The sequence below is a fragment of the Ips typographus genome, linkage group LG5, assembly GCF_016097725.1.
Source record: "Ips typographus isolate SLU linkage group LG5, UJ_Ityp_2.0, whole genome shotgun sequence".
NCBI lineage: Eukaryota > Metazoa > Arthropoda > Insecta > Coleoptera > Curculionidae > Ips > Ips typographus.
The window spans coordinates 8,628,976-8,650,496 of NC_138426.1; the positions used below are offsets into that span (position 1 = coordinate 8,628,976).

General features: G+C 34.1%; 2 protein-coding genes across 8 annotated transcripts in view; one reads left to right on the plus strand and one right to left on the minus strand.

Annotated features, from left to right (window-relative positions):
• The window catches only part of Sdhaf3 (Succinate dehydrogenase assembly factor 3), a 173,504-nt gene that overhangs the window by 125,613 nt on the left and 26,370 nt on the right, over positions 1-21,521 (plus strand). The window contains exon 4 of one of the 5 annotated variants that reach the window (XR_014178272.1): positions 10,727-10,931. The exons of the other annotated variants lie outside the window; for them this stretch is intronic. The gene's annotated coding sequence lies outside the window, so the exon portion shown is untranslated. The remainder of the gene's footprint in view (positions 1-10,726; positions 10,932-21,521) is intronic. 5 annotated transcript variants of the gene reach the window in all.
• Positions 1-21,521, minus strand: part of LOC145729096 (protein turtle homolog A-like) — a 132,664-nt gene that overhangs the window by 38,534 nt on the left and 72,609 nt on the right. The gene's annotated exons all lie outside the window — the stretch shown is intronic.

The following is a 21,521-nucleotide window of genomic DNA, read 5'->3' on the forward strand; positions in this document are numbered from 1 at the left end:
TTTAGTAAAAAAAAATTGCAAAATATTTGGCGAAATTTATAGCAAAATTGGATTAGAAAATAGAAACAAAAGGTGAATTATTTGATAACGGGGGACCGAATTTTGAAGCAATACGCTCCTACTTATTAATAGTTATTTACGTAACAAGTAGGATATGAATGTTATTAACGCACGCATGTGAAAATTTGCACGACGAGGCCGCAGGCCAAGTCGTGTAATCACACAGTGCGTTAATAACATATCCTACGTGTTACGTACAACATTTTATCTACAACGATTATTATTTTAATAATTAATTGAAAAAATAAATAAAAATTAAAAAAAAAATAAAAATATTTTCAGCAACTTGTTAGGCATGTCAACATCTGGCATTAATTTATCCAATTGCAAAGAGTTTACCATTAATATTTATCCTAATAATAATTGAGTTTTCATGTAATTGTATGTCATGTTTTTTAATTAAAAAATATCTAACTAAAAGTTACTTTTAATATTAATATTAACAAGAAGCAAGATAGTGGAGGCAACAGAACTCCAGATGTACAAACAAATTGTTCACCGATTATTAACGCACTAGTGCGGTAATAAAGGTCATTATGACACTGAAAATAGTGCGAAATTACGATATTATGTAACTGTTGTAGATAAAAAAATTTATCATTTCATCATTCAATTTTGGACTAAAGTAAGTTGAGTTAGGTTAGGTTATAGTGTGTCATAGCTAGTCATATTTAAGCCTCAAGAACATGTGGGAGCTTTTTTCTGCACATTTTAAGGTGTATTTTTAATACTTTTTGAATGTAATATCTTGGAAACGTGAAGAGCTAGAAAAACTAGTTTTGACTCATTTTGTAGTAGTATTTTTAAATCAAACCAATTGGGGATAATTAACAATTGACCTTTTCTCGAAATGAAAATATGATAAAAAATTAAAAGTTTCTTATTCTTGTATAGAACAAGACATTCTTTCCAAACTCCTCGAGAAATTCATAATGTGACAAAAAATCTGGTAAGAAAGCCTGTTTTTACCCACTTCAAACCAAACAAAACACTCATTACGTTTATTGCACATTCCGGTTTAAAAAATTACGTATACTTTCGTGGGCAATTTCTTGTTTCTCCATTGTTCCAGGAGTTGCGCATTTGCCTCCACTCAAGTGAATAAACGTGGGTTTCACATAATGGCAGCTTAATGACACAATGCATAACAACGGCAATCGAAATAGTTAATCGGGACCCTGGCAAGAAGCCACCCTTAACGACACGTTATTTTTCCCAAAGCAAAATTTTTCCTCCCTTGAAGTGTAACAACTCTCCATTAGACGGTATGTAGGTCGAGCGACGTTGCAGCCTGCATCCAATCTCGCCCGATCTGGCGAATTTAAAATGCAAACAACAAGAAAGAGGGTTACGTTCTAAGCTCGTTTGGCTTTTCCACGAAAGAGCGTCTTAAATCTTTTCAGGTGTACGACACGTTAATACGAAATAATGGAGGCCATATTTCTGTATTGAGTTTTTGGGAATTATTGGATGTGTTTTTAGGGCGTAATTTCTGGAAGGAAATGATTTCAAGGGACCTTTTAATGGGATTCTAGAGAAACATTAATATTCCGCTGACCGTTCGGAGGTTAACAGATGACGTACCATCCCTAGGGTGCATCCCTAAGTCGCAATAATCGTCTTTGGTTTACGAACCAAACTTTAAAGAAGACTTACGACTTGACGTAAAACGGGCCATGGCAATTAATAAACTCGAACAAAAAATCCCCGCGATGTAAATAATTTCGAAAAGGTTTTATTGAAACATTGTCACGACATATTTCGTGACAATAAAATACTTAAGTCAGAACATAAGCTGATTAAAAACCCTGATCGATGCAACAATTTACTATAGTAATAACTTGATATTTTAGCGGGCCATTGTGTGAAGAAAACTTATTTTCTAATGGATACGGCCTTTTTTTGTTCTGTGCCTTTAAACTTGATTATGTTTAATGATTGTTTGTAAATACCTGAAACATAAGGGACATAAATATAATAGCATGTTACGCTGTAATAGGCCTCAAGTCGGTGTAATTATATTGTAACTAAAACTGAATGTATATTATTCAAGTTTGTTAGCTAGTTAATAAGTTAAATGTTTCTATGTAGCTTATTAAGAATTTTCATAAACACGAACGTTTTAAATTTTAATTCATTGTTGAGTTTTCTTGAAAATTATGAATCTAATTCTTCCATTAAGGAAAATTTGAGAGCAGCTAAATAAAGAACAATGGCCACATCTATAAGAACCAGTCGATTAGCAATCGAAAAATCGGATTTAAAATTCGATGAGCAACGTTTTGATTGATTTATTTCAGTACATTCAGTTGGCTAGCGTTTGCTAATCGATGTGTTCTTATGAATGAGGCCAATATCATTAAATTTTTTGTCTTAACCTAAACTAGAAACTTCAATGCATAACCAAAATTAGTAAATCCTTTGAATATGCCAAATGTGACAGCAGGTCATTTCATTGTTACGTCACCCTCTCATAATCGAAAGGTAAGTAAAAATCATGTGACTTGAATATTTCAATGTTTTGACACTTTCCAAAAACATGACTAGACAAGTTGACAGCTTAAATCGTTTGGCTAAAATACACTGAAAAGAGCCAAAATGATTTATTTAAAAATAGTGCGACGTTGACAAACTTTGCAAAACTGGACGATATCAATATGTTTCAGTTCATCACTGTGCACATAGAACTAAAAAAGCAACAACATCTTTAGGAAGAATCTTACTGACGAGAAATCTGAATTTGTTTACATTCTCAATCCATGGAAAATAGTGACAAAACCATTAATTTAAAACCACAACTTTTCAGAAACAAAAAACATCGCTTTGAACTAGATTGAGTTGGTATAATCTTACTGTAGAATATATTTAAACATTTGGGAAAACAATTTAAGTTCGCAGCTGGTAACACTGTAAAGTTAAGTTGAATCTTGTCAACAACAATCACGTGACCCAGAAAATGTCATCATTAACCTTGAAAAGTCTGTAAATTATATTTAATTAATGGGGAAAGCTGAAATTGTAAAAGCACGTCACGTGATCGTGACAGTTAAAATTCGCAGCTGGCAACACTGTAAAGTTAATTTGAAACTTGTCAACAACAGTCACGTGACCCGGAAAATGTCGTCTTGAACCTTGAAAACTTGTCTGGCAAAATACCCTAGTTGGTAGAGCCAAAAAAACGAGGAAAAAAAACCTTGAAAACACTGTAAATGATATTTAAATAGTTGGGTAAAATAAAATTAGAAAAGCACGTCACGTGATCGTGACAATTTAAATTCACAGCTGGCAGTAGTGTAAAATTAAGTTGAAACTTGTCAACAACAGTCATGTGACTCGGAAAATGTTTCTTTTAATCTTAAAAAGTTTGTAAAAGACATTTGAACCAGTGAACCAACCAGACCAAAAACCTTTCCTAGTTTTTCTATTGACACAACTAGCTTTTCCAATATTTCCAAATCTGAACAAAACTTGGCAACGTTTGTCTGCTTTGACCCAATTTGTAACTTTAAAACGGTTTGAAGCAATTATTGATGCAAACGATGATTCTTGATATGATATTTGGGCGAAAAACATACCATAAGACAAATAAAATTAACGTAACGTCAGAAATTTCAAAAAATTGTGACAAAATAATATAATATCGCTGTTTTCAGTTGTCAATATGATATATTTACGTTATGCTAGTTTGTTTGAATTTTAGTATACTTTCCTGAGGAAAAAGGAAAAATAGTATATTATAATATACAAAAGTAAACATTTATAAGAGTCTGGCCTATTATTAGGGATTACAGGTGTACAGTACAGGTGTTTTTGTAAAAAAAATTCGTTCACATTTAAAGTATACAATGTGTTATGGCCTGCGTGGACTACTACTTCCAAAATTTCGACACTATGTCATAATTAATCTCTCTGGTGTCATCTTTCTTTTAAATTTAATCAGTATATAATTCTATTGTCCAAAGGAATATAAAAAAGTACGAAAGCGTCTGAAAAGTTGTCCACCAACGCTTTTCGCTTTAGGAAAAATGAGTCCCCTTTCGGGGAAATTTGCCAGAAGACTTGAAATTAATTACTCAACGGCTAATCAAAATTCTTGTAGGCGCTATCGCAATCGCAGGGACGGATTAAATCGATTAATCTGAAATTTGTCCTTTATCCCCCTTCAGTCCTTCTGTCCCCTGTCGATGTTTGAGTAATTTGGTTAATTAAATAAGACTGGGAATTGCTGATGGCGATCGCGATTTGCGATTACTTTAACATTTCTCGCACGCTCAAATGCTTGCAATCATAAATCGTTTCTTGTAGGGAAAAACGTCTAGGAAATATTTATTACCTATGCGATTCGTCATATAACTGTTGTATATTGTGAAGTTCAAGGTTGTTACTAATTACTAGTAATTCTATGCATAAATATGACATTTTACTAGTTAATTAAACAATGCTTTGACTCTTTATATGACACTAAAATGTTTCAAGTTATCAAATTCACTGGGTTAAATTGCAACAAATTTAGTATAATTACAGATTGAATCTCGGGGTTATTAATTTAAAAATCGCAGATGAGTTTTAAAGCGTGACACATTTTTATCGCGGCAATATTCCGGAAGCGTTACCGTAGATAAAAATGAAACAAAAAAATTGTAAAACAAACGCTTCGTGCTGCAGCGGAAGTTTGCCGAGTAAAGAGCACATCGTAAAGTTCGAACGGATAAAACAGCTACTATGTAACGCATTATACAAGTTCTTTCAGGGAGCCAAGTTCGAAGCATATAAATTGAAAATTATATTAAGGAAAGTTGTAAGTAATTTTCTCAATTTTCGTGTACGGTTCAAATGTTATATTATAAACCCGTTATTGGAATAGCTGGGGTTCAGGACGACTTTTTCCCCAAGTTGGTGAGTGGCTTCACAAGCATTCAATCGATTTAATTAACAGACAAGCCGGATTTAATCATTACACAAGTGGAAGCACTGACGGGACAATTTTCCTGAGACGAGTACACCTGGCCGCAATCCAGCACGGACAATAAGCTGCATCAAAGGAGCTGCAAGCACAAAGCTCATACTCCTTTAAATTCCGGCATCTCCATTAATAACTCACCTTCAAAGAGGAGAGACGACTGTTTCTGTTTAACGGACCCTGCAGCCCTCTCGGCAAACTCGTACCGTTTTAACTTTCAGGAAGTTCGTTGAGCGTGAAGCTCTTTAAAGTTGCATCAACAAAATGAGTTCGAATTAGTGCGGCCCAGTGCAACTGCAAATGTCGCATGATGATTAGATTTTCGCGTTATGGAGGTTTCTGTTGTTTAGTTTAGATTCTTTTGATGTCTGCTAAGTTGCAGGGACAGCGGTCGGAAAGGTCTGCAAAATTACTCCTGGCTAGTTTGATTTCGACTCAATTCACGGTTTTATAGGGAAAAGTTTCGAAAGCTTTTTGATGTACAATCAGTTTGGTAATTTTAGATTCGATACCTTTAGGTAAAATTAACAAGATACAACTCCTAATTCTGCCTAAAGTAATGTTATTAAAACGTGCATCATTCTGCTGCCTGAAAGTTGCAAAAAACCTTTATTAGAAGTTACATCCAACAAAACTCCTGTTTTTGTTGTTCAAACTCTTATTCAACGCAATGTACCGGATGTTTTAAATTCGAATCACATTATTAGGAACGTTAAAAGATGTCAGTTAAATTGGGATAAGTTGCACAATTTGCAGTTCAATATTATACCGCTTTTACTATTTGAAAAACTCCGATAACCTTTTACCATACTTTCACGTTTTTTCACTTTCATGCATGAAAACACCCATATAAAAATCCCTAAGCAAAATTTGAAAAGTGTATAACTTGGCGAAAACTATATTATTAATCATTTTATAGAATTATGAGTCTTTTATTGACGGTTGTGACGTGTGATGCACTGTTTAAAACGTTGTTAAGTCTGTCACTAAGCTGACATCTATCAAAATTTCGCTCAAATAACAATTAAACTATAAAACAATTTTAAGAGTTAACAAATAGTATAAAAATTGCATTATTAATCGTTTTATAGGTTTATGGGCTTATTTTTGACAGTTGTGAAGTGTGAAATACTATTTAGTATGGTGCCTAGTCAGCCACTAAAGTGACGTTTGTCAAAATCTAGCTTAAATGACTAGAAAAATTTTTTTAAGAGTTAACGAATTGTGTAGAAAGTACATTATTAATGATTTCATAGGTTTATGGGTCTGCTTTTATCAGTTGTGATGTGTAATCTTTTTAAGACATTGTTTGGTGTGTCACTAAACTGACATCTGTCAGAGTCTATTTCCAACTAACAATAAAACTATAAAATAGTTAACCAACTGTATAAGAAGTATATTTTTAATCATTTTATAGGTTTATGAGTCTGTTTCTGACAATTGTAACGTCCGATCTACTGTTAGAATGGTGTTGAGTCTGTTACTAAAGTGACACTTGTCAAAGTCTAGCTCAAATGACAATGAACCTAATAAACTCTGAGTAAACAAATTGCATAGAAAGAGTATTATTAATCATTATATAGGTCTATGGGCTTATTTTTCACAGTTGTGACGTGTGATCTTCTATTTAGAACGTTGTTTAGGCTAACAAAATTTAACCAATTGCAGTATAGAAAATGCATTATTAATCATTTTATAGGTTCACGGTGACAATTCTGGTACACATGAATGTTAGTTTGACATGCCACTTGAGTTTTCAAAAATCACATTTTGCTCCATTAAGTAACAAATGAATTATCAGAAACTATGTACCTACTTTACAAGTGTATTTTATAGTTTTGATGGGTGTGTTTTAGACAGTTTGTTCACTATTCAAACGTGTGTGTTTTAGACAAAGATCCACTATTTAAAACATGCGTTAGGTCAGCTTAGTCTGTCACTTGAAGTCAAAATTCGATATTTGGATTCCAAAAAAAATTATGACAACCACTGGCAACACAGCTCTGAAAATTGACGTTATAAGACATACTGTATGAGTGTGGGCATATATTTTTAAACGACCACAAATTTATTGCAGAACATGCCTAAATCCTCATTAATTACGCTCCTTTAACACAACCACACCCCACCCATCTCGGTAAACCTATTAGTAATTGAACGGATGAAAATTCCGCAGGGGATAATAGATCAATGTTTGGGCGGGTTCCTCTGGTATTTATCTTGTATTTGCGTATTACCTGTCACCAATCGTAAAATTAAAACGGATCAACTGTAAACCACTAACTAGTAACGAAGTCATTTTGACCACCATGTATGTAAGTCCCATGGGCTGAAACTAGGAAAAAACTACAGGATGGTCCACTTTAGTATGAACAAACATGAAAACTACTGAAAGTTTTAAAATTGAACCACCTGTGGTGGTTGGTTTAAAATAGACACTTCTCGTGAAAAAAATACTTGTAGTAAAAATCAAAGTAAAATAGTTTATAGCAGTTTATAGCATAATTTGAACTAGTTTGTACAATACTTGTCACTTAAAATGTGTATATTTACTAGCTTTCAGTCTTGCTTGCTAGGTTTGTAAAGTTTTACAACATACTTTAAATATTTAAAACTTGTGCAGTTAGTTTAGAGTTTAAGGAGTGTATTATACAGATACTTTTAATGATGTACTTGAAAACTCTACTATATTATACTACATAGATTAAGTTTGCATGTACAAACGCATGATTGTGTGATAAGACCGTTTATTCTTGGTTAGTTTACTCAATCAATCTAAAGTGAGTTTTTGTGTACATGTTGTTGTAAATCAGATGTGAAATATCAGGAAATACTTATTATAATCCGCGAGTTTTCTGTGAAAATTTGATGACGTACAACACCGACTATCGAGTCTTTATCCTAATCTTTTCGAACTAATTAGCGGCTTTAAAATTTGTCGGAAACTCCTTCCTGAAGAGCCCGGCTCGATTTAAATTAAATTTTCTTTTAATCTGATAACTCGAGCGTGGATCTAGCAATTTTTAATTAGAATAATATTTTCTACGTAGCAATTTATTGCCCTAACCCGGAGGAAATTTCATTAAGAATATCAAACAATATTTTTAATTACCGCGAGGCTATAAATTTTTAAATTTCGCTCGGTTATTAATAAAGTTCCAATCAAAACTACCGAGGAAGTAGCAAAGGCCAGTTTTACTTTAACCTGTTTGCCAAAGATTGGCCGATATGCTGTCGGTCCTGACGTGGAATTAGGGCCTTAAGAGAATAACAAACAAGCCTATAAATTACGTATTATCGCAGCCGGGCCAACCTCGTGAATATTAATGGTTCAAAAGTAGGAATAGGAACACCTTCCCTTAGGGCGCACATGGTCTTATCGACTCATCTCGACGTGACGTTCTCACCTAAATCGATACGTTTCCTCCTTATTAAAAAATAACTAATCCCATCAGAATTACGTAAGAGAAAATCCCTTAAATCTTCGCCTCGCACATCTTTTATCTTGTCCGGTATTTGTAACGAATTCACCTGTCACTCGCAAAACGACGTTATTTTTCACGGGTTTACGTCGGCTTAAGACTTGTCTGACCATCCGTTTTACTCCTGTAGGTGTTTTAAAGCTGCTATTTGATTTCGCAGACCCGAGTGCCCCCCTTCGGAGCGCATGCAAATTTACCAACCCTACGATTTGTTCACTTCACCCTCTCAAGTTTGTTTACTCAGAATATGTTTAGGGATTTAGCTGAAGACGCATTATTCAGACACGAAATACGTAGAAACAATGCTAAGAAACCTTTTGTCAATATCATTTTATATGTCATACACAACAATTCGTAATTTTTGTATGATGCAGTCCTGTAGGGTAAAAAAAAAATGTATTTGCAACGTCGTATTTTAAGTTGAGTTTAGTTTAGAATGTGGCGCAAAACAAGTAAAAAAAGTCACAGTCTGAACTATGCTTAACTTAAGTTTGGCCCAAAGCACGATTTCTTAAACAACACAATTAAAAAATTCGTCTCCCTTATCGCTTTGTTATTTAGTTTAATTATTTGAAATGTATTTTTTTCTTTGGCTTGGATTTTAGAGTAGATTTACTAAAATATGCCCACGTGACCTTGGCACAGCTGTCAAAACAGAAAATAAAGGTTTAAATCAAATACTGAAAGATGTCATTTCACAATATTCCGATTTTTTTTAGTACTAATCTGCTTTTTAACATTTCTAGTATTACCGGACAGTAATGGTAAGTTCACATGTGTGACAATTGCATAAGTTTCAGCACAGTGGGGTAGTTTGTGATTGGTGAAAAAAAGCAGCGTTCAGCTTGAACCCTATTTGATTGAAACTTAAAACATTTGTTTTGTACTTACCTTAACATTAAAATCTTAAATACATTTGAAATGATTTAGGAAGCAGTCTAAAATGCAAATTTAAAAGACAGAATATTGGAAAATATGCGCACAATACGTAAGAATTACGCTTTAATATTAAAGTCAGACAGTGCCATCCTCAAGAGATTGCGTTTCCCGACAACATAAATTGAACTCTATTGCTTTTGTTACCGGTCTAGTTTATTACATTTTATTAAAACATCTCTCGAAAATCGTAGTCCAACGCTTATTAAAGTAAGTAAAAGGTACCATTTGTTGAAACTGTTAGAGGATTAAAATTCCCTTCATTAGCGAGATCAAAGCAGAGGATAAATGCCAGCTGAATTACATCGACTATTAACTGACACTGAATAGTGGACGAAATCAATATCCCTTTGTGGGGCCCACGAGGAATGTGATTTATTTCCATTAAGGTGAACAAAAGAGAAAAGAGATGGAAAGCGCATATAAACATTCAAGTGAAAAGATTGTAAATGTTTTATTCTAGTAGTGTACAATTTTAACAAATTTGACCAATCACAAACTACACACTGTACTGAAATTATACTTATCATCAATAGGTTGTGAATCTGTTAATTTGAAGAAATAATAACAAATTTCAATGTAACTGTAAACCACTAAACCATACAAATTGGACTTTTGGTGCTCTTTAAAACTCGTAATTACGTCATAAAAACCTAATAAAAGTTATACGGATCATTAGAAGAGTACTGATTTGACACTTTTCACAGACAAACGTTTTATTAAGAGTTTTATGACAGATAGAGTTGTGGTTTCGAAAACAAAACTTTCAACTATTAATTTATGGAAACAATTTTCAAACAGCTTAAGATTGTATAAAGCAAAGAAGTTGGAGCAAGAAGGCGCCGTTGCAAGGTTCGTTAAACAGAAACCGATTCCTTTGAAGGCAAGTAATTAAGGGAGGTGGTAACGTTTTGCAACTTTCCGGTTCACGTCGAGCAAAGAAGGAGCAGGCAGAAGTGTTTAGTCAACCGGGAAATATTCAGTAAATACCCGCGCTTCAAGGAACAGAGAATTTCCTTATTGCTCTCCAAGTTTTTAAAAATAACTTTGAGAGCTCCCTTAAGGCAGACCTACTTAAACTAGGCAAATCATAACGGGGCAAATGTGACGGGCAAACTTTTAAATAATAGAGAAACTTTTAACTGGTCGGGATGTTTTTTAAAACGGGAATCTCTTTCACGTACTTTCCCCCTAAAACTTTTACAGGCTTCGAGAGTGCCGGAAAAATTTTAAATTTTGTTTTACTTTTTACGCTTCGCCGCTAATTATTACTAAATTTTTTTTTTAGGAAGGAGGTGAGGTGAAAGTTTTCCTCAATTCTGAAACAATTTAATTGGGTCTGTTTGGGTGGAAGAGCGTTTGATTCGACCAGAAACTTTTCATGCCACAAGGTTCGTTAAACAGGAAGCGGTTTCTTTGAAGACGGGTAATTAGGGAAAGGTGACGGTGCTTCTGGCAACTTTAGTCAGTTGACGTGAGACGCCTCTTTAATGGTAAACAAATCGGTTAATCATCCATAAAATCACATTTTTTATGTTACAATTCCTCCATGACGTAATTTGAGACTCTTCAATTCCGTAACGAACTAATCATTCTTTGTAAAGTTATTAACACTTGCCGAATAATGTCTTGTATCAATCAACTAGTTTTTGTTAATTTGGGTGTGGGAATATGAACGATTGCAGAGAGTGTGTCTGGGTTTAATTTAAATCGATGAAACAATGAAACTAAAAAACAAACATTCTGTGTTTTAAAGTGAATACGGCAATCTACCACCTGCAATGACATTAGAATATGATTCAGTAAATGACAGTTGAAACTTTGACATTTGGTAAAAATTGATATAAAACATATTTCAATACATGTTTTGTTTTGCTCAGTTTGCTATGAGCAGAAGAGAGACAGCCTTTTCTAGGTCACATGGGATTTTTTCATATATGGTGTACCAAATATACCAGGTGTCCAAGAGCACCCTGGACATAGGAGATTAACATGGGAAAACGGTTTTGATTTTTTTGCGCCTGTACGGTTGATTTGATTGAAAAATCGTATTAATGAAAGTTGTAGTACCTATCACGGACTAGTTTTCTGTATTTTTTTCAGATCTCTAACTTGAGCCATTTTGTCGTAAAACACGAACAAAAATGCGAAAATTTTAACTTTTTACCTGCACTGTATAAGCGGTTGTCGAGCAACCGTACCAGCAACAATGAAATGTTTACCCGTTGCCCGACAACCGCCTATACAGTGCAGGCCAAAAGTTTAAATTTTCTCATTTTTGTTCGTGTTTTACGACGAAATGGCTCAAGTTAGGGATCCGAAAAAAATACAGAAAACTAGTCCGTGATAGGTACTACAACTTTCATTAATACGATTTTTCAATCAAATCAACCGTACAGGCGCAAAAAAATCAAAACCGTTTTCCCATGTTAAACTCCTATGTCCAGGGTGCTCTTGGACACCTGGTATGTGGTTTTTAGTTGACTTTACTTTACTGACCGTTTAAACACTGAATGAGGCTATTTTAAGGTTAAAATATCATTCTTAACGTCACCTAACAGTTTTGACGATTTGACTGATTTTTTTAAAATCACTTTACTCTTTTTAAGAATAAAAAAATTTAATTCATAATGTATAAAGTATAAAAATTAGCACCCGGCAGTGAATGAGGTAAATCCAGCACTTGACATAAATAGAATTCTTGATATTCTACATGTGATACACAAGTTTTCTTTAATAATCCCAGTCGATAACTTACGAAAAGGTCAAAACTCAGACAAGAAAAAAGGTTTTTATTCAAGTATTGTCGTTTCACTTACCCTACATCTTTAATTAAAGCTGTGTGGTTTTTTGTGTCAGTTTTCCCTTTACCTTTTTCCTGTATTCGTATGAAAATTATTGCCGTCCAGGAACAAACTGTTAGAGTGACCGAGGACAAGAGTTTCGTAATTAATAGTTGCAGAAATTTGTACCACAATAATGACAGACAAACTCTACTTTCCCGGTGTCGGTGTTAGTTTTGTAACGGTAACAAAACAACGTAGGAAATTCATCAAATGCAACAAGTTAAACAACCCCCAGGAGAACGTACATTAATTACCCTCTTGCGTTGCAAACCGCTTTAACATACGGCAATTGAAAATTAAACAAATTCCCTCTATTTTGCTTAGTAGGTGTTTAAGATAGACGAGATAAATCTTGAATGATGACTAATCAAGACGTCGGCCCTCAGATCTATCAAACGTCGCAACAAGTGAAGAATAAGGTAACGAGGGGCGAATTAATTAGCAATTCTTCCCCTTCGCAACAGTTAAAAACACTTCGGGCGTAATTAATACAACTTTTTCTTCTCATTCTACTGTCCGAAACATCGTGGAGAGTTTTTTTAATTAAAACCCGGTTTTGGCCAAAAAATATTTTTCATCAAAAACAGAATTGAATTTCGACGCAAACCGGTAGCGACCTGAGCGGAACAGTCCAATAATTCATCGGGTTATGACGCGCAGACGGACGGATATAATGATAGCGAATCGACGTTCATTACGGAGGCGTAAACGACCCTGTGCCGATATTATTTTACCCGGAATGAGCCGCAGAAACCGTAAACAATCTCGGAATAACCCGGTCGACGAATATTCATTCGCATTTTTACGGCCAAAGGGAACGAGAGATATCGGGATTCTTTTGTTGTCCGCCAGCGTATTCTTTTCGCTTGTATAAGTGCGAAATAATTACGTACAAAATAGCATTTTGCCCGGTCGACAGCGCCCCAACAATGTATTATAAAAACCATTTTTTTTTTGCCAAAACCCACGGGCGAACCATACAATAGCTCTCCGAAATACAATGCCGTATCTGATTTGAACTTCTGCTCTCGGAATAACATATGTTTAGGGGGCTTGTTTGATAGATGATATCCAACTGGAATTAAATACAATATGGCAAATTGATCTTGTTTTATTCGTAACACAGAAGTAGTTTTATGTCAATAATATTAAAACTACTTAGTTATGAAACTAAAAGTTGAATACATTTCTTTTATTAAAATGTCATATTGATTGTCACATGACAATCAATATGACAAAAAAAGTAACTCAACCTTTTAAAAAAAATTGATGATTGAAAAAACGTCACGCGACTATTTTCACTGTAAAAAGAGTCACATAACTTTGAAAAAAGTTTAAACTAAAAAACGGTGACTTTCAGGATTCTGTTTTGACGTGAAAAAAGAGTCAATTTGATGATTGAAATTTGTCTCGTGGACATTTTTACTGTAAAAATAGACATGTGACTTTAAAAATGTCAGTTTAAAAAAAATGGTCACGTGACCCTTCGGTCACACTTTCAAAAAGCGGCAAGCTGTTTTTTTTTTGACCAATCACAAACTTTCTTTGCAGTCGCAAGGAGTATAAATAGACTCAAAATTGCGGTTTGTGTATGTTGAAACAATACCGGACTAGGTTATAGGCAGGTTAGGTTCTGCGATTTGGCACCATTATTTCAGTAATGAAAAAAAATAAAAAATGGCACCAATTACTGTGTTTACATTTTGGGAGTCATTTTATTCTTGTTAGGTTAGGTTAGTAGTTTTTGTTTTGTTAGGTTATGTGTTTTGACGTGATTTTTTCAGTATTGACAAGAAGAAGAAGAAATGGCGCCAAACAAGTGGCTTTATATTTTTGGCGCCATTTTTCCTTGATAGCCTAGGTTGGGTTAATAGTCACTCTTTTTGGATGGTTAGGTTATGTCTTTTGGCGTCATATTTTCATTAAAAAGATGAATAATAATTACTAGTTTGCATAGTATTAAACAAAAATTTTCCGAATTTTTAGGTGATCCTAATTACCAACATTTTCTTGCACCTTGTTAACTGCAATCCTACCTAGCTAGGGAACCAAAACTTGCTGGCAACATTGCATTTTAAGTGTGAATTTAGGAATATTACAGATTTTTGGTGAGTTTCCTTGACAGTGTGAGTGTAAACAAAAAATGTAATTATGACCAGTTATAATTATTAAATTAGTCATTAGGGGTACTTCAATGACCACTTAAACATGTGTTAAGATGAAAATTACCCGAAAGAGTAAGAATCACTAAATATTGCGTTTTGCATCAATAATTTCAATTTCTTGCTCTTTTATACAAATCAAAAACTAAGAAGTTTCTAGGCCATATACTACATGAGTATGATTTTAAAATAAACAACTTTTGCGGTGTAAGGGCTTATTAAGAAAGCTCCTGGCATTATCCTTACAAGCAACGATCCAGTTCGGAAACTATTTTCCAGGGAATTAACTCTGGCGAACTACATTCGCTTGTAGCTATATAAATTCCGAAGATTTTAGCGAAATGCGGTGCAGGTTGGTGCCGCAGAACGTGAATAAACTGTGGGGTACAAGGGAGCATCCCCGACAAGCTGTGGTGGAACCAAGTTATTGTTTTGAGCCTCGGAATGCACATTTATTGACTCCCGTACACGGCGAGATCAAACATACGATAGGATCGTAATGTAAACACAGGCAGCACAGAGCAGGTTATAACGTATGCTACGTATCGCAATCAAATTAACTGAAACCAGTTTGCAGCTGCTCGGTTGCGGACCGGTTTTCTCGTTTTACAAGCGTCGAGATTAAACAGCTCCCAGTTTTATCTCGTCAACTATAATTTTTAAAACTAACGGTAAAATTTCCGTATTACCGCCGGTTTTAGTGTCTGCAAAGTGCTTGTTGGAAATTTAGGTCGTCGTGGGTTTTTATCGTATGGGAAGTGGTTTGTTGATTAAGCGGTCCAAGTACATTGCGGGATAAAAATGATAAATGCTTTTCCAGGCCCGTGGATTCAATCAAATGCCACAAAAGGGGCGCGGCAATTGAAAATTCCCGGTCGCTTTCAATCCAAGACATGTGCGACGTGTAAAATATGATCCTCCCGCTCTTTGCTTTATTGCCACTAACTCTATTTATTCTTCCCGTAATTCTTACGTTTTATCGGGATTTTAGTGGACTATAAAGCGATTGGTGCTTGGAGCCACGGTCCAGAATGATTTATGAACTACTTATGAACAATTTCGGACGGCGCGCGCAAGCGATTTAATTAACTTAAACCGCGTTATTGGATTTTTTCCAAACTAAACATAAAACCAAACGATCCACGGATCGTAAACCGACAGTAAAACAAGCCGAACAATTACAGAGAGACGGAAGAAACATAAAATGCAGCCCTCATATTTTACGGGCTGCATGTGTCTAAGGTTGAAATAAAACTTAACCGAGTTTACCAACAACCTATTGATATTCCGCAATGGAAGCTAAATCGAGGAAACTATGACGCTCTCATGCATTTTACATCATCTTTTCTGCAGCTAACAATGTCGACGTTATCGTTCGGACATCGGATTTAATATTTCAAATGAATTATACGATGTAGTCTATAAACTATTTTTTTTATTTGAAAAACGGACTGGGCTGTGAGTAGTTCTGAGTGGTAATAATGACTTTTGCTATATTGAGATAGATAAGGCTTGTGAAAGACATAAACATAACATTTATCTAGATATTTTTGACTCATTCGTGTTTGTTATGTTCTAGGTGCAAGCAGTTTTTCTGAAATAGTTTACTGCCTACTCTTTAAATGAGAGTAAATCTGTTGTTAAATGATCATTAATTTACTAATTAATGTTTGATAAAGCAAAATACATTTATACAGGATATTCAGTAAGCACATCATCAAGGGTACTGCGATGTTTGTAAATTCAAAAATGAGGATTAGACATAAATATCGAATTTCAAGAAGAAGATCAGAATGCTTTTACAGTAATCAAAAATGTTTCAAAACAGTCTAAAAGCTTCGAAATGCTGTTTAACTAGTCCAGAAGCTCTCAAGACAGTCTAAAAGCTTTTAGAGTACGTTAAAAGCATCCAGCAATTTCGAGAACAGTATAAGTATTTCCAAATGCCTCTAGAGCATTCCAGAACCTTCATTATGCTCTTTAAACTGTCCAAAAACCTTTAAAATGTTCCTTAAGTAGCCTAAAAAGTTTTCAGAAGCTTTCAAAACACTATAGAAACTCCAAAATGCTTCTAGAGCAGTCGAAAGGCTTCCAAATGGTTTTAGAACGATAAGTTTAAAAACTTCCGTATGCTTCTTAGCAATAGCTTCCGACAATTTCTAGAACCGTCTAAGATTTGCAAATAATCTTGAAGTAGTCTGAGAAGCTTCCAAATGCTTCCGAAGCAGCCTAGAAGCTTCCAAAGGTTTTAGAACAGTCCAAAAGCTTCCATATGCCTTTCAACTGGTCTAAAAGATTTCAAAACAGTTAAAAGGCTTAAGTATGCTTCTCCAGAAGTTTAAAAGCTTCCAACAAGTTTTTAGAACCGTCTCTAAGATTTCCAAATGTCTCTAAAACAGTTCAGAACTTTCAATTTGTTCTTGAAACTTTCCAACAACCTTCCAAATCCTCCTGAAGTAGTCTGAGAAGATTCCAAAAGCTTTCAAATGCTTCTGAAGTAGCAAAAGCTTTCAAAAGGTCAACTGTCCAATAGCTTTGAACTGCTTTTCAAATAGTATAAAAGCTTTCAAAACAGTTTAAAAAATTCCGTATGCTTCTCGAATAGTTTAAAAGCTTCCAACAATTTCTAGAACCGTCTAACATGATTCTAAAGCAGTTCAGAACCTTCAATACGCTCTTGAAAGTATCCAAATGCTCCTAGAGTAGTCTAAAAAGTTTCAGATGCTTCCAAAACACTATAGAAACTGAAAAATGCTTCTAAAGCAGTCCAAAAGCTTCCAAAACAATCTGGAAGCTACCAGAAGGTTTTAGAACAGTCTTAAAAATTTCTAGAACGGTCTAAAATTTCCAAATGCTTTTAAAGCAGTCCAGAACCGTCAATAAGCTCGTTAAACTTAATTAGCTCAAGTTTCACTTGATAAATACCATTGGAAACTTATAAATTGAATTCTTTTTAAAAATTCTCTAGTTTGGCACCTTTGCGTGTTAAGACTCATAAACGAGGTATTTCAAAACGAAACATCCACACCCTCTAGGTTGTTGAATTATTTACAGTTTTAGGAGTGTCGGTCGTAATTACCCGCTAATTGCTCCTAAAAAAAAAAAACCCTGTGCGTATTCCACCTTCGTAAGTTTTCAACAGTTTAGGAGGTTCTGGTCGAGTTGTCGGAAAGAGTCCACCAAAAACATTACGTTTTCGCATCCGAACCAGAGTAACGTTGACTAATAGGCCGGTCCCGTGTACGTCGTTTAACCTATAGTAGCTCGTAAATGTGCCCGAACGTTTTGTAATTAAATTAATCGTTAACTGAAACAGTTTCCAGCTGCTCCGCACTTTTTCCGCTTTATAATCCTCCCGGATTAAAGCCGAGGCTAATTTCGAAACTTGCCTGAAATATTTTAAAATTATTCCGGACGGACGCTGCACCGGAATCTCGTTTCGAGTGCTCCACTTTTATGTTGGAATCTGCAACGAATGGATTTAGAGTTTATGTTTGCCAAGACGAGGGGGAGTAAAGTGTTTTTAAGGGATGAAGAAAGTCTGAAATGCGAAGAAAACATAATGGACAAAAATCAGACTTAGGAACCCAGCTTTCTGACCATTATAGAAATTACTAAAATTGGATAGAGTGTGATTACTGTTTACATTTCATTTTTCAAGTTAATTGTAACTTAGTTAAGGAAGTTTTGCCATTAAAGTGAGCGTTATGTGTGCAATTTACGGAAATTCTTGATCTTAGTAGAGGAAATTTTGTAAGGGTGTTGGATACATGGCTGAAAGGAAACCTAACGCTCTGAAATTAATTTTCCGGTAGTGTTAATTTATTTTAGAAGTTTGAAAATATTACACATGAACTTTATTATTAATTTACATAAAACTCGTTTTGAGTGAACGGAACGGTGTTAAATCACCAAAAAGTATGAATCTGTCAAGTCAGGATTATCCATCCAGCTGCAATTAAAAAATAATGAACCTGTTGAAAAAAGGTTTCAATTTCACTTTAAATAAGCTTTTTGGAAGGAAACAAAATTACAATAACTAAGTTGCCAGAGACAGTCAGATTGGAAGCGAATTATTGTTATTTGATATCCAAATGTAATTTTGGAGAATATTACTCGGATAAATGACCACTTTGACGTTTTGCACAATTGTGTGATGTTGTTTATAAAGCTATTATGAAATACAGTCTACAAAACTAAAAACAAATAAATTGTCTTTTCAATAATATACATTCATTATAATTAAACACTCGATAATAATACATAATATTAATAATTTGTTTTGTTGTAGGATACAATATTTATTTCCTATTTAAAAGTAAAAAAAAATTTAATTGAATGTCAAATGTTATTATCATTGCACTGGTTTCACGAGGGAAAGTTAAATTTTCTACCTAATTTTCCGAAAAGCACCTGATCATTGTCAGTTTTCTATGGCTAAGACTGATTCACTTCCTACGATTGTTAAATCACCTCATTTAATTCTTTAAAAAGACATTTGTTCCATGGTGATTTTCTTTTGTCCTCTATTAAACTCTAAAAGCGAACTCAAAATGGATACTTTGCGTCCTTTGAAATATCACAACGGAATTTGAACACTGTTTCCTTTTTGTAATAAACTTGTTTTACAGTTCCAAGTGTCAGTTTTATGCCAGTTCTGATTTTTTTCAATATTGAAGATTTGTTACATGACACCTTAGAAATATATTAAATAAATAAACCACTCTTACGGTACAGTACAAAGTTTTATTATTACTTGAGAAGGCAGATTCTTTAAAAATCTAAGCTCTTCTCTAAAGAAATGTCCGCTTTAAAAAATCAAATTATTGTTTATTGAACGTTTTTTAGGTCAAATAAGAGTTTTTTGGGCTTTCAATTGGATATCCCGGGAAGAAAGAATAATCAGTGACTGACCAGCAACTGATCCAACTACTCGTTTTATGTAAAAACCCAACATTTTGTGCATCTAATTCTAATTACTACAAATCAGACTTGCTTTCGAATCGAATACGTTCAAGTGTTAGTTTATGTTTGTTTTGTCTATTTACCGGCTCTGATGTTGGATTAAAATTGAAAATAAATAGATAAAATTTGTCAATAAATTGTTATCTGCTACAGAGTGAATTCAGTAATTATTTACATACGCTTCAGAGTGATGGACGATGCGAATTTTGCAACATTGTGCAATCATTGCTTTGACCTGTTTTGAGTTTTACTGAGCAAAATCTAATGACAATTTTTGTGGTGTATATTTTATTATAACAAATTCTTCATTCAAGACTGAAAAGAACTGAGATCAGTATAGGAAAAAAAGGAAACATAACCAATATGAAGATTACATTTTGAGGCGGTGTAAAACATGAAAGATTTAACACACCCATTCATCAATACCCCATATATCACGCGTTTACCCAGCAAAATAGAAACCTTTTAAACCGCGCATAGAAAGGACCAATTACACGTGACAAGGAATGATGAGCCGCGTATATTTAACGCCCGAGACGGATTAACTTATTTATAAACTGGCATTAGCATGTACGAATAAATTTGTTATTAGATCGATTTAAACGCGAACGAAACGGCTCACTTCCGATACCGACTGTATAATAAGTCGTAACGAGAACGAGAAACTCCCGGCTTATTTCGCTCTTCGGCCAATAAAAACGAAACCTTATCGTCTTAATTAAAGCCGAAATATCAATTTAAACTTTCAACAAGCTGCAATAAGGCCCGCGCAATAAAGTTCTCGGTTTAATAAGCCCCGGTAAATATTCTAATTTTTAATAAATGTCAAGGTAATTTACCTCGGGGAAATTTAAGTTGTGACGCCTCCCTGTTTGGACATTAAGTAAATAAGACAGGGTTAATAAACTTGAAAAATTAATTTTAGAGATTTCTGTGATGACTTTAATAAATATTTGTGTTAAGCTAAGTCAATAACTACTTTTGTTTCAATATCTACTTTGACTGACATAGTAAACATTTTAATATGTCGGCTTTACAAGAATATGACAAAACTAGTTAAGTGATTTATTGGTTGGGCCGCTAGAGGGCGTCAAATTTGAAGAATTTATTTTCCACTTTTTTTTAGTGCAGTGTTTCACTCAATTGTAAATAACTTTGACTAATCTGCAACGGTACTAAAAACTAAATTAACATTAATGTGGGAAAATAATAAAAAACAATTACTTGGTAAATTAAGTTGCAAAACTCGCAGCCTTAATAGCTCTGAAAATTACCTGTAATGTTTTGTACTGATACTTTCAAATAAGCTCAAATGTTACAACATTGAAAGCCAATAATACTCTCAGTTAATACCAATAATTTAACTCCAATCAAAAATTACTCACGTTCATGTTACAATTAACATGATACAGCAGTTAATCCAATTAACTACTCTTTGTAAGGTCAATTCATTCATTTACCTTTAAATGATCTAATCTAAATGTAATTTTACCAGAAATTACACATGTAAACATATAGCGCTAACACGTAGCTTTGTTCAGCTGACTAAACTGCATGCAATAGTGCTTTAAATTAAAAACGTCGGTGTCTTTACCACCTGTACTAGAATTTGTACCAAAAAAAGCTAGAAAAGATTATACATTATAATTGTGTGAGCTTAAAGTATCACTTTCCAGACTTAGGCTAGGTTAGGTAAATAACCTGAAAACGGTCAAAATCTTGCAAACTGGTTTCAGTAATTTACGCCGAAGAATAAACTGTTTAATTGCATATACAAATATTTCATTTAAGAGAAGCCCAGTAGTTTCTAGCAAACAACTGAGCTTCGAATGAATAACGTAATTATATCACATTTGTATGGAAATCGATATTTAAAGGTGAACACACCCTTTGCACGTGGTCGTTTCAGTTAAATGACCTGCCTGCCAAGAAGCAGTAAATTAAATAAGTTGCCTTGACCACTGTGATTAAAAAGGTAACAATTAACATCACCACTTTAAGATAAGTAACTACAGTGATTTAAAAAAAAATTGCAGCAATAACAATTATTCTAGTGGTGGTAATTTTTGCAAAATTGAGCTAATAACGCAAGTCAATTACAAAACTAGGA